The sequence below is a fragment of the Pteropus vampyrus genome, unplaced genomic scaffold (genome assembly GCF_000151845.1).
Source record: "Pteropus vampyrus isolate Shadow unplaced genomic scaffold, Pvam_2.0 Scaffold81, whole genome shotgun sequence".
Lineage (NCBI taxonomy): Eukaryota > Metazoa > Chordata > Mammalia > Chiroptera > Pteropodidae > Pteropus > Pteropus vampyrus.
Window position 1 is genome coordinate 4,977,888 of NW_011888862.1, and position 10,177 is coordinate 4,988,064.

The 10,177-nt window shown below is 39.0% G+C and overlaps 1 long non-coding RNA gene across 1 annotated transcript in view; it reads left to right on the plus strand.

The window, feature by feature from the left end:
* LOC111741658 overlaps positions 1-5,965 on the plus strand; it is a 189,171-nt gene extending 183,206 nt beyond the window's left edge. The window contains exons 5-6 of the long non-coding RNA XR_002781052.1: positions 605-709; positions 5,808-5,965. This is a non-coding gene — a long non-coding RNA (uncharacterized LOC111741658). The remainder of the gene's footprint in view (positions 1-604; positions 710-5,807) is intronic.
* The last annotated feature ends 4,212 nt before the right edge of the window (positions 5,966-10,177 follow it).

A 10,177-nucleotide genomic window follows, 5' to 3' on the forward strand; every position in this document is an offset into this window, starting at 1 on the left:
TATGTCATGAATGCATAAAATAGATGTAGCTATTAGTCTGTTCTATCATTTACTACAATAAAATATACACAGTAATATACAACTGGCTGTTAGTAGTTAAGTTTTTGAGGAGTCAAAAGTTATATGCACTGGCAATGGACAGAGAGGAGCAGGTATTGGGGGCCTGGGAGAATGGGATGAAGGGTTAAAGAAGTACAAATTAGTAGTCGATAGATGGTCACGGGGATGGGGAACATGGCATAGGGAATGCAGTTTGCAGTAACATATTGGCTAGGTGGAGGGCCAGAGAAGAGAAGGAGCAATTGGGGAGATCATTTTATAAACTCTATAAATGTCTAACCAATGTACTGTATACTTGAAACTAATTAAAATAAATAAATCTTTTTTTTTTAAGTTATACACAGATTTTCAACTGCATGGGAGGTGTCAGCACCCCTAATTCCTGCATTGTTCAAGGATCAATTGTATACACTATATCTTCTTTATCCATCATCCATCACGGTTGCTTCCATGTTTCGACCACTGTAAATAATGCTGCAACGGACACAGAGGTGTGGATATCTTTTTGAGTTAATGTTTTTATTTTCTTCACATAAATATCCAGAAGTGGAAATGGACTTTCATCAAATTACTTTCTCTGCCTCAAACAAGCAGCGAAGAGCTGGAATGCTACATGGCTTGTGCAAGGCCTGACAATCTGGTGAAGGAGGTAAGGACAAGAGAGGGGAGGTAAGAAAGGGACTGTCCGGCTGAAGTATTTAGTCCCAAGACTGTTATGGGGTACAGCATGGGGTCATTGATCTCTATCCATACTGGAGACAAGTGGATTTCTCCATGGTTCATCCATCCATCCATTCATTCAATCGACATATATTAAACACCCACTGTGCGTAAGATCTTGAGATAGAGAGGTAAGTAATACTCACAAGGACACTTTGAATGAGGGAAACAGGTCGGTAAGTAAATGGGAGGAGCCTGTTTTTACCTCCCAACCTCCCAACGGTGAGAGAAACGCTTTGCCATTTTTATCTGAAGGAGGGAGATGACAGGGTGAGAGCCCTCCCTTTCCTCACCCGCCCATGTGAATCACGAAGGGCCCGGGCATTCTCTAAATGATGTGCTGTCCAAACCTATGAGCTGAGGAATGGGCTAAAGCTCAGTGAGATTAATGTGAGCCGAGCTCCTGGACTTTTTCCATTTGCTTAAAAGGTCAGCTAGTGTAATGTGGAATATGTGTGGGGAAAGGTGAGCTCTGGGCTTTGCAAGAATGAAGGGAAGATTCAAACAGTATCCAGTGGATGAAAGGAATTAGCTGTATTTTATCTTCACAGAGGCCCTATAATTGGGGTCAGCAGTTATAATATGTCTGCCAGTCACACGCGTGTGGTTAGTGGACAGTTTGAATTCTAATGACATTCAAACCGGCTAGGGCAATCGTACCTCCCAGTTCATGCCTATTCTCCTGGTATAGTTATTAATAGAATTCCCTTCTGCTCTCAAAAGTGTCAGGGGTTAGAAGATAAACTATATGGTCACAGTAATAACTCAGGAAGGGAAAGTCAAACCCCATCCGCTTTCCCCATGGAGAAGTATGACCAAAATATGTTTGTTTTTAAAATCTTTCATGTTAACATTTTGCTGATGTGGGAAGTTGTAAATCTGCTGGAAAGTCTATGGTTCGACAAACATTATTTTTGCAGGGCTCGTGTTAAGAGTGTAAAAGAGACAGAAAAATAAATAGGACAGAGGCCTACTCTGGAAGAGTTTACGGACTGACAAAGGTGACATATAAAAAAGAATGTATGCCTGAGACACTAAGGGCTTATATCCTTGGAAGCCTGAAGAGACCCGGGGGCTAATCTTGTCACCTCATTTTACAGATGAGGATGCTGTTTGCCCAGGTTCACATAGTTGTTAGGTGCAGGGACCAGGGGCTTTGCCTGAGACTGCCCCTGTTTATGTCTGTTATCCTGGCATAACTACTAATAGCATCATCTCCTTTCCATCTCAAGCATGTCCTGGTTTAAATGATAAATTATATGGTTCCCCTCCTCTAGGGAGCAGGGCCTCCTGCCTCTGACCGATATTTCTCTACTATGTCACTTTTGACATTGGGCACTGGATAGTAGAGGAGCTGTGTCCAGTGCATTGAAGGACGTTTAGCAGCATCCCACTAGAGGCGAGTAGCAGCCTCCCTCCCAGTTCTGACAGCCAAGATCCCCTGGGAGGCAGAATCACCCTGGCTGAGAACCTCTGCCCTAAATGATGACCTTGACAATGGTCAGCCACACTTCACCAGGCTGCCGTAAGAGTCTAAAATGTAACTGACCAAGAATATTTTATTTGCTTTTTTTTTTGAACTCTGAATATGAAAATCTTGAGAAAACTATTTAAAGCAAATACCTAATGGGAAAATATTTATTTCAAAAATCTGTCAGGCATTATTATTGTTTCTCATGTTTTCTGTGAATGGAGTGTCATCCTATGCAAATGGTATTGAATCTGAAATATTATTGGTCCACCCACATCATGAGAGATGACTGCTATTTTAACCTGTTGCCCAAGTGGAAAATAAAGAGGAGAGAGGATGTTACAAATATTTCTGTAATACTTGGAACCTACTTTTAAAGTGATACACCTGAGTATTTTTTTTTTTTTTTCTAAATAGGAAGAGACAGTGCTGGCCCAACCCAAACCGTGAAACTGCTATTCTTCTCATTTACCCCACTTTCAATGCTTCCTTCTCCTTTATTCTCTCCAACTTGGCATTATTGTATTAAATTTTTGCTGATATGAAATAGACTTACCTGTCCTCAAACAAAAATAACTTATGGATTCAAGCAATATATACTAAGTGGCTTTATGTCAGCCTGCTCCAGTGCTGGAGATGCATTGGTGATCCTTGGTCACAGCTCTTGAGATACCTAAGGTCTAATAGGAACTCATTCACACCCAGGTGGACATCATTAATAACATTTAGTATTTGTGGAGTGGAACACAATGTCCACGTCCACTTTTTTAGGACTGATTTAGGCAAGTCTCCTCTGTGTAGACACCCTTACAGCACTGAACTTATGGGTGTAGGTATCACACACATCAGAGGTCTCTGCATTTGATATGCATACATACAAACACTAAACAAACAACTGTCTGTATAATGAGGGTATGATTGTTAAGGCACTCTCAAGCCCCAGTCTTTTTTGATAATTTAAGCGAATCTAGGGTCTAGGTAAACCTTACTGAAGTGTCAGGATTGTCCTCTTCCTTGTTTAGATGCTAATGACACTTAGAAAACGCCACCGCCACCACTATCACCGTTTTCTTTATGCCTTTCAGTTGACAAGAGAGCAATATAGGTATCCACGCACCTACTCAGAGATTATGAAAATTAATCTAAACATGGAAGTATGTGCAGAATGAAAAATTTTAAATGACACCTTCGACTTGAGGACTGTTATTAAATTTAAACCTTCTCACATTCGAGGTGATAACAATAGGAAGAAATAATTCCCTTTAAAATTTTTGATGGTTACTTTCTCTTCACCCCCAAATTACTGGGGTTATCTTTGATAGATAAAGGGAGAGAACCTATGATTACTTCCAGTGTGTGAGGTTGAGGGAAATTCAACAAGAACACTCAACCTACCAATGAGTTTGTAACAGGTCATGTGTCTATTTATCTGGGTTAATGTCACATGCAATTAGTGACTGAATAGTCTAATTGATTCTTGATCTAGCTAAATTTTTAGGTGAGCAATTGGACCTGAATCCCAATTAGAGCTGTGAGTGGAAAATAACATATGCATAAGTGTGGTAACCGGTGAATTTGAGGAATAAGAGAGAAAGAAAAAAGCAAATGCTTTTATCTCTACAAAAAGGTGGCACAAGCAGAAACTGTCTTGCTCTCTCCAGCGCCCTATCTCAGCCCTAAGGGGGAGCAGAGAGGAGCTTTGGTGATGAGGGGCCAGGAAGGGAAGGACTCTAATTTCTATTTGGCCTAGAGGTTTTGTTTCAGGTATGATATTTTCTATTAGTCTACATTTCCCCTTCATATTTTCGAAAGTCCTATTCACCCATCTTCTTACCATATGACTATTCTAGAAGCCTGATATGCAATGCAACAGACTTGGCAGCCTGATGAAAGCAATACTGGGTACAGGCTCTGGACGTGTTATTGGTAGCCTTATCACGCTCTGAAACTGTATGCAAAGCTACCAAAATATTTAAAGGAGGCTGAACTGCGGATTAGAATGAGTTGGAGTATCTTGAAACAATAATGGTACGATATCAGATGCTGATTATAAAATTTCACAGTATTCCTTTTTTGACAGTACATCTTACCTCTTTGATTCATCAGAGTATTACATGGAAACATTGCGATAGATGGTGAGGCTGAAAGCACCCTGAGTATATCAATTAGGAATGCATTTGGCTATAAGTAACAACTACTAAGTGCCAGGCAACGTACGAAGTTCTTTTCAAACGTGGCCTATTATCATCATAGCAACCCAACAAGACAGTAGTTTGTTGTTGTTGTTGTTTTTTAAAATAAGATCAAAGTAGTTAAGTAACTTGCCCAAGGATACAAACTTAAAATAATAGCTTTGCCTAGTATTTTTCAAATTAGTAAAAGTTATAGCATTGCTTGAAAATACCAGAACTTCTAAATCGATCCAGAAAACTCAGAATTAATTTCTATGTGTCCTGATGAAAAGCTCAGATGGACAAGTTCCTAAGTGGAACAGAGACCCAGGTTCAAGGTTATCGTTTAGTCAGGGGGTACCCATGAGATGTATATTGTGTTACAAGTAGATACCTGAAGGTCAGGATTGCTTAGAGATAGGGGCGTGTGGGTAGAGGAATCATGTGTGTCTCCTCGTGGTAGAGACTGTAGATTGACTCAACACCCTTTTTCAATGGCATTCACCCTTGCCTTTGAAAAATAATAACTAAAGGCTATAATGCTTGAAACTTTATTTTCTAATGAGATATAAGTGAACATGCACTGAGGGTGGATCTGGGAATGTTTTGCTTTCTGAACACAAGAGGAGATTGTGTCAGCTGCCATGGTCCTCTGTCATTTCTCTCTGCCTGGGATGTACTCTGGACATATGGAACTGCGCCACCCGTACTATGACCATGAAGACAAAAGCCGATGCACTAACAATCACGGAGCAGAAAGAGATAAAGACCTGGATCTTCGATGATATCACCCACCCAATATTGTCTTCCTTTAAAGTGCTTGTCATATGAGAAAAATAAACTATTTGTTTCAGCAACTATGAATTGAGTTTCATGATATTTACAGTTGAATGCATTCCGAATTAATACCTCCTCCGTGGTGTAAGCCTCACCATCCCCCACAATGTTTTAATATGATTACCTGGTGAACCAAAGGAAAAAAATACTGTACCTGTCAGACAAGTGATAGAAAGTAGAGCCTTGTAATACATTTAATCAACTTTGTAAATTGTGAAACATGTCATGGTTGCAAATTGTGAAACAAGGTTTTGTCTACAATAGTATAAAATTAATATATGCATAGAAATGGACAAAAAGAAAAGAAAAAAACAACCTATAGATTAGACTATTATTAGCATATATTTATTTCTTCCTACCCCACCTCTCCCAGCCTCCACGGGTAGAGTATACTTCCCTTCCCCGTGACGTTAAGCTTGGCCATATAACTTGCTTTTGCCAGTGGGATGTGGGCAGAAGGGACAGCATCCTAGTTCTGAGTCAAAACGTTAAGAGATATCATATGTTTCTATTCTATACTCTTGGACTTCTGCCACGGCCATGAGAAGAGCATGCCTTGAACAAGCTGCTGTCCTAAGGAAAATGAGAGACGTGTGAAGCAGAGATGAACTGAACCTACAACCTGGAGCCAAGTCCAGTCAAGATCAGCCAGACTGTAGTGGACCCTAGGATGCATGAGTAAGAAATAAATACCTGTTTCTTTATATCCCTGGGTTTTGAGGTGCTTCGTTATGCAATGTTAGTGTGACAATAGCTAACTGATACACAACCTTGACAGCGTAATTTCACAGAATAAACTGTGGTTATTTTAATTTTTTAAACAAAGATAGATTAGTATTGTAATATCCTATAATGATATTTTAAGTGAAACCCAATCTATTAATACATAAAAAGCCAACATTTACAAAGATAATACATGATTTATTTGCTTAATGCCATTATTTTACAAATTAGGCTTCTCCCTAAATTTAGCCAGTTGCAGTAGGCTTTCTCTTTCTTCCCAACAAAAACTCTAGTTTCATTCTCTTCATATGCTTTCTATCTTTCTTCTGTTAGTTATGCTATGATCAGTAGTATTCTACTCTTAAAATTTTGTTTAACTAGACCAAAGAAAACCTCTCTGACTGAAAAAACAAACTACTGGGCAGAGAAATGTTTTCTTTGCTTGGATTTTCATCTGTTCGAAATTCTCTCTATTAGTTACCTATTGTTGTGTAGCAAATTATCCCCAAACTTAGAGGCTTAAAACAATAATAAAGAATAATCAGTTTCGGAATATTAGGAATCCAGGAGGGGCTTGTTCCGTGATTCTGGCTCAGGGCCTCTCCTGAGGTTGCAGTCACGATATTGTCCAGGGCTATAGTCACCTCGTGGCTCGACAGCGGCTGGAGGTGCCACTGCCAAGGTGGCTTCCTCATGAGGCTCTTGGCCATATGCACTTTTCCATAGCGCTACTTAGTTTTCTAATGACATGGCTCTACTGTCCCCAAGGTAAGTAAGAAAGCATTGTCTCCTCATCACACTCTGTCAGTCCCACAGTATCCTACTGGTCACACAGGTGAGCTCTATTCAGTGTAGAGGAGGACTACCAAAGGGTGTGAATACCAGGAAGCTGGATTTTTGGGAGCCATCTTGGAGGCTGGCTACAACACTTTCTAATACAGTTTTCAACACAGTCTCCTCAGACTGCTCCAAAAATCTTCTCAAAATGGATTTACAGTTTAAACTAGTGGTTTTCAACCCCTAATTCCCTAGGGACATTGGACAACGCTCATTTTTTATTATTCCAAATGGGGAAGGGGTGCTACTGGCGCCTAATCAGTAGAAGCCAGGGGTGCCGCTAACATCCTCTAATGCACAGGACGTTCTCTCCTCAAAAAAAAAAAAAAAAAGAATTATTCAGCCCAAAATGTCAACAGTGATAAGGTAAAGAAACCCTGCATTTTAACTATAACAATGTGCTAAAATTTTAAACAGTTTCTCCTTACAAACTCTTCAATAGATTGTATAAACACTACTTTTCATTTTCAGTCAAGTATAATCAGATTAAGCAAAGGTGAGTTATATAGTACATGATCAAACTGCAGGTGCACAATCAAAAGACAGTGAGCAGGAAAAATGAATTTTACCAAACACACACACACACACACACACACACACACACACACACACACAAACACACACCCGTCCCCAGAAGAGCTGTGGGGGAAAAGTTTCCCTGTTTTTGTGTGATATACTTGCTGACTTTGCAAAACCAGCACCAAATAATTGTTATTTCACTGAGAACTCCCTGCCAACAACTAGAAACCCTAGCTGGGTGACACTGTGCATTCTGAAAAAAAAAAAAAATCAATTGAGGATTTTAAAGACAAGCAGAAAAAGAATGAGGAGGTGAATTCAATAGAATTTTATTGACAATGTATGGCTTATAGAGCTTTTTCTCTAACCTTTGACAAGTCTTCTTTGTATCCAAGGTTTATCTGAGTGCTTAGAAGGGGCTAAAATAATAAACCCATAACACAGTAGCTGGTTCTGTTAGAGATCTCCTCCTTCCTACAAAATGCTCAGAAGCAGAAGAGGAGTGATCATGAAGCAGACGGCTTGGTGGGGGACAGCCTCAGGACCCCGCTGTGCTCTCTGACAATTAAGGAGATAAAAAGACATCAGCCTGAACTCTAATCTTCCTTAAACAAACCACGCAGAACTGAATTGGCTTCCAGGCAATGTTCAGAGCCACTGGGACAATAGGAAAAGGCCAGATTATACCAGATCTCCTCCTGAGTGTCTCTAGGCTTGGACATGGGCAATGGCTCTTCAAAAAAGGAAAAATGTAAATGTATCTTTGCATCAAAAGTTTCACTAGTTGATGAATAGATATGCCTATATTCTTAGATTTGTTTGAGAAAATATGAGTTAATGAATATGACTTAATAAATATAATATATACAAAATATATATATATAGAGAATTATATATATACATATATGTGGGTGTATGTGTATATATATATATAAAGAGAGAGAGACACAGACAGACAGACAGACAGAGAATTATATATAATTATATATAGAATTATTTTCTCTTTTCTATACAAGAAGCTTTATCAAGTATTTGGAGGGTAAGAATAAAATAATTTCTAGAGATTGGGGAACCTAAAGTGAGGGGAAACCATTGCAGATGTGATTGAGTTAAGGATCTTGACAGTGTCACTGAGCCGAAATCAAGGTGTCGGCGGGGCTGGCCTCGCTCTCTTCCTTGCCTCTCTCAGCTTCTGGTGGCTGCTGGCTTTCTTGATTTGTGACCATATCACTCCGATTTCTGCTTCTGTGTCCACATCGTCTTCCCCTCTTTCATCTCTCAAATTCCTCTCTACCTCCCTCCTATAAGGATACTTATGACTGTCTTTTAATGCCCACCTTGATAATTGCAGATAATCTCTCCATCTCAAGATTCTTAAGTTAATTATATAATGCCTATATATAATGATCGGGTTTTAATATAAGGTAATATTTAACGTTCCAGAGATTAGGACGTGATATATTTAGGAGGGGGCACATTTTTCAGTCTACCACACTTGTTCTACCCCTAGTCCTTCCAGAGTTCAGCCCTGTACCCTGTTTATCTACAGACACACACACATGCACACACACACACACACACACCCTTCTCTCTTGTCTGTCTCCTGTTTTCTTTCTCAATAGAGCTTAATGACCCAAATATGTAGCCTGGAGAGCTCAGCTCTGTATTTGCATTCCACCTGTAGTTTTAGCGCTGATAGTGAAATAGGTTTTTGTAATTTCCTCGAATGCAGGAAAGAAAAGAAAAAAAAAAAAAAAAAAAAAGGAGAAAGTTAACTTTCCATATTTAAAGAGGTTGAATACTATTATTTTGCTATGTAAAGAAATCATGACATAGTCAAGAAGTTATTATAGAAATGACTATAAGTATTGAATATCAACTGTAATGGAAAAATCAAAAAAGGGAGAGGAAGGTACAGCGGAATAAGAGATTCAAACTTCCAGGTATAAAGCAAGAAAGTCATGGGATGTAGTCTACAGCACTACAGGGAATATAGCCAATAATATGATGATAGCTTTGTACAGTGTCAGATGGTTGCTGGACATATCATGGCGATCACTTCTTTAGGTATATAAATGCTGATAAGTATGGTATACATCTGAAACTAATGTAACATTGTATGTTAGCTATAGTTTAATTAAAATCTTTAAAAAATAAAAATAAAAACATTTTTTAAAATGACCGTAGAGATACCTTACCAGAGAGGAGTCTGATGATAGCTGGTCTCCAAAGATAAAGCTTGATTGAACCCTTTTGGCTGAAATTCTGTAAGCCAAAAATATAAATGCTTCTCAGGAGTCTAGGAGATGCTCATACCCATCTGCCCAGGAGACATACTCGTTTTCAGTCATTAAAGAAACAAGGGGCTCTTTCTGAAACTTCTACTTTGAAGGTCAGAAATTAAATGTATACTGTTTATCTGAGCCTCTATCTCTGCACTTTTCATGTGGCTCTTTAGCTATGGTTTTAAAGACTTTTCTATTGCCCAGTGAGTGTCATTAAATACAGAACTGACATATCGACTCACAGGTGCAGCAGTGTGCTTTAGAAGTACGAGAAAAGATAAAGAAAAATATTCGGCCACATAGAAATGAAGAAAAGTTTGCTTTAGGAAAAAAGAGTTAAAGCTAGAAGAGATCTGAAGTTATATAGTAAACTTATTCAATTTATGGATGGGAATCTGAAGCCTAGAAAGACAACAAGATATGTCAGTCAGCTACAGCTGCATAACAAACAACTGCAAAATCTTAGCAGCTTACAATAAGCATGTATTTAGCTAACGCATCTCTGGGTATTTGCTGATTTGGGTTTTGGCCGATCTAGGTTTGTGTGGCAATTC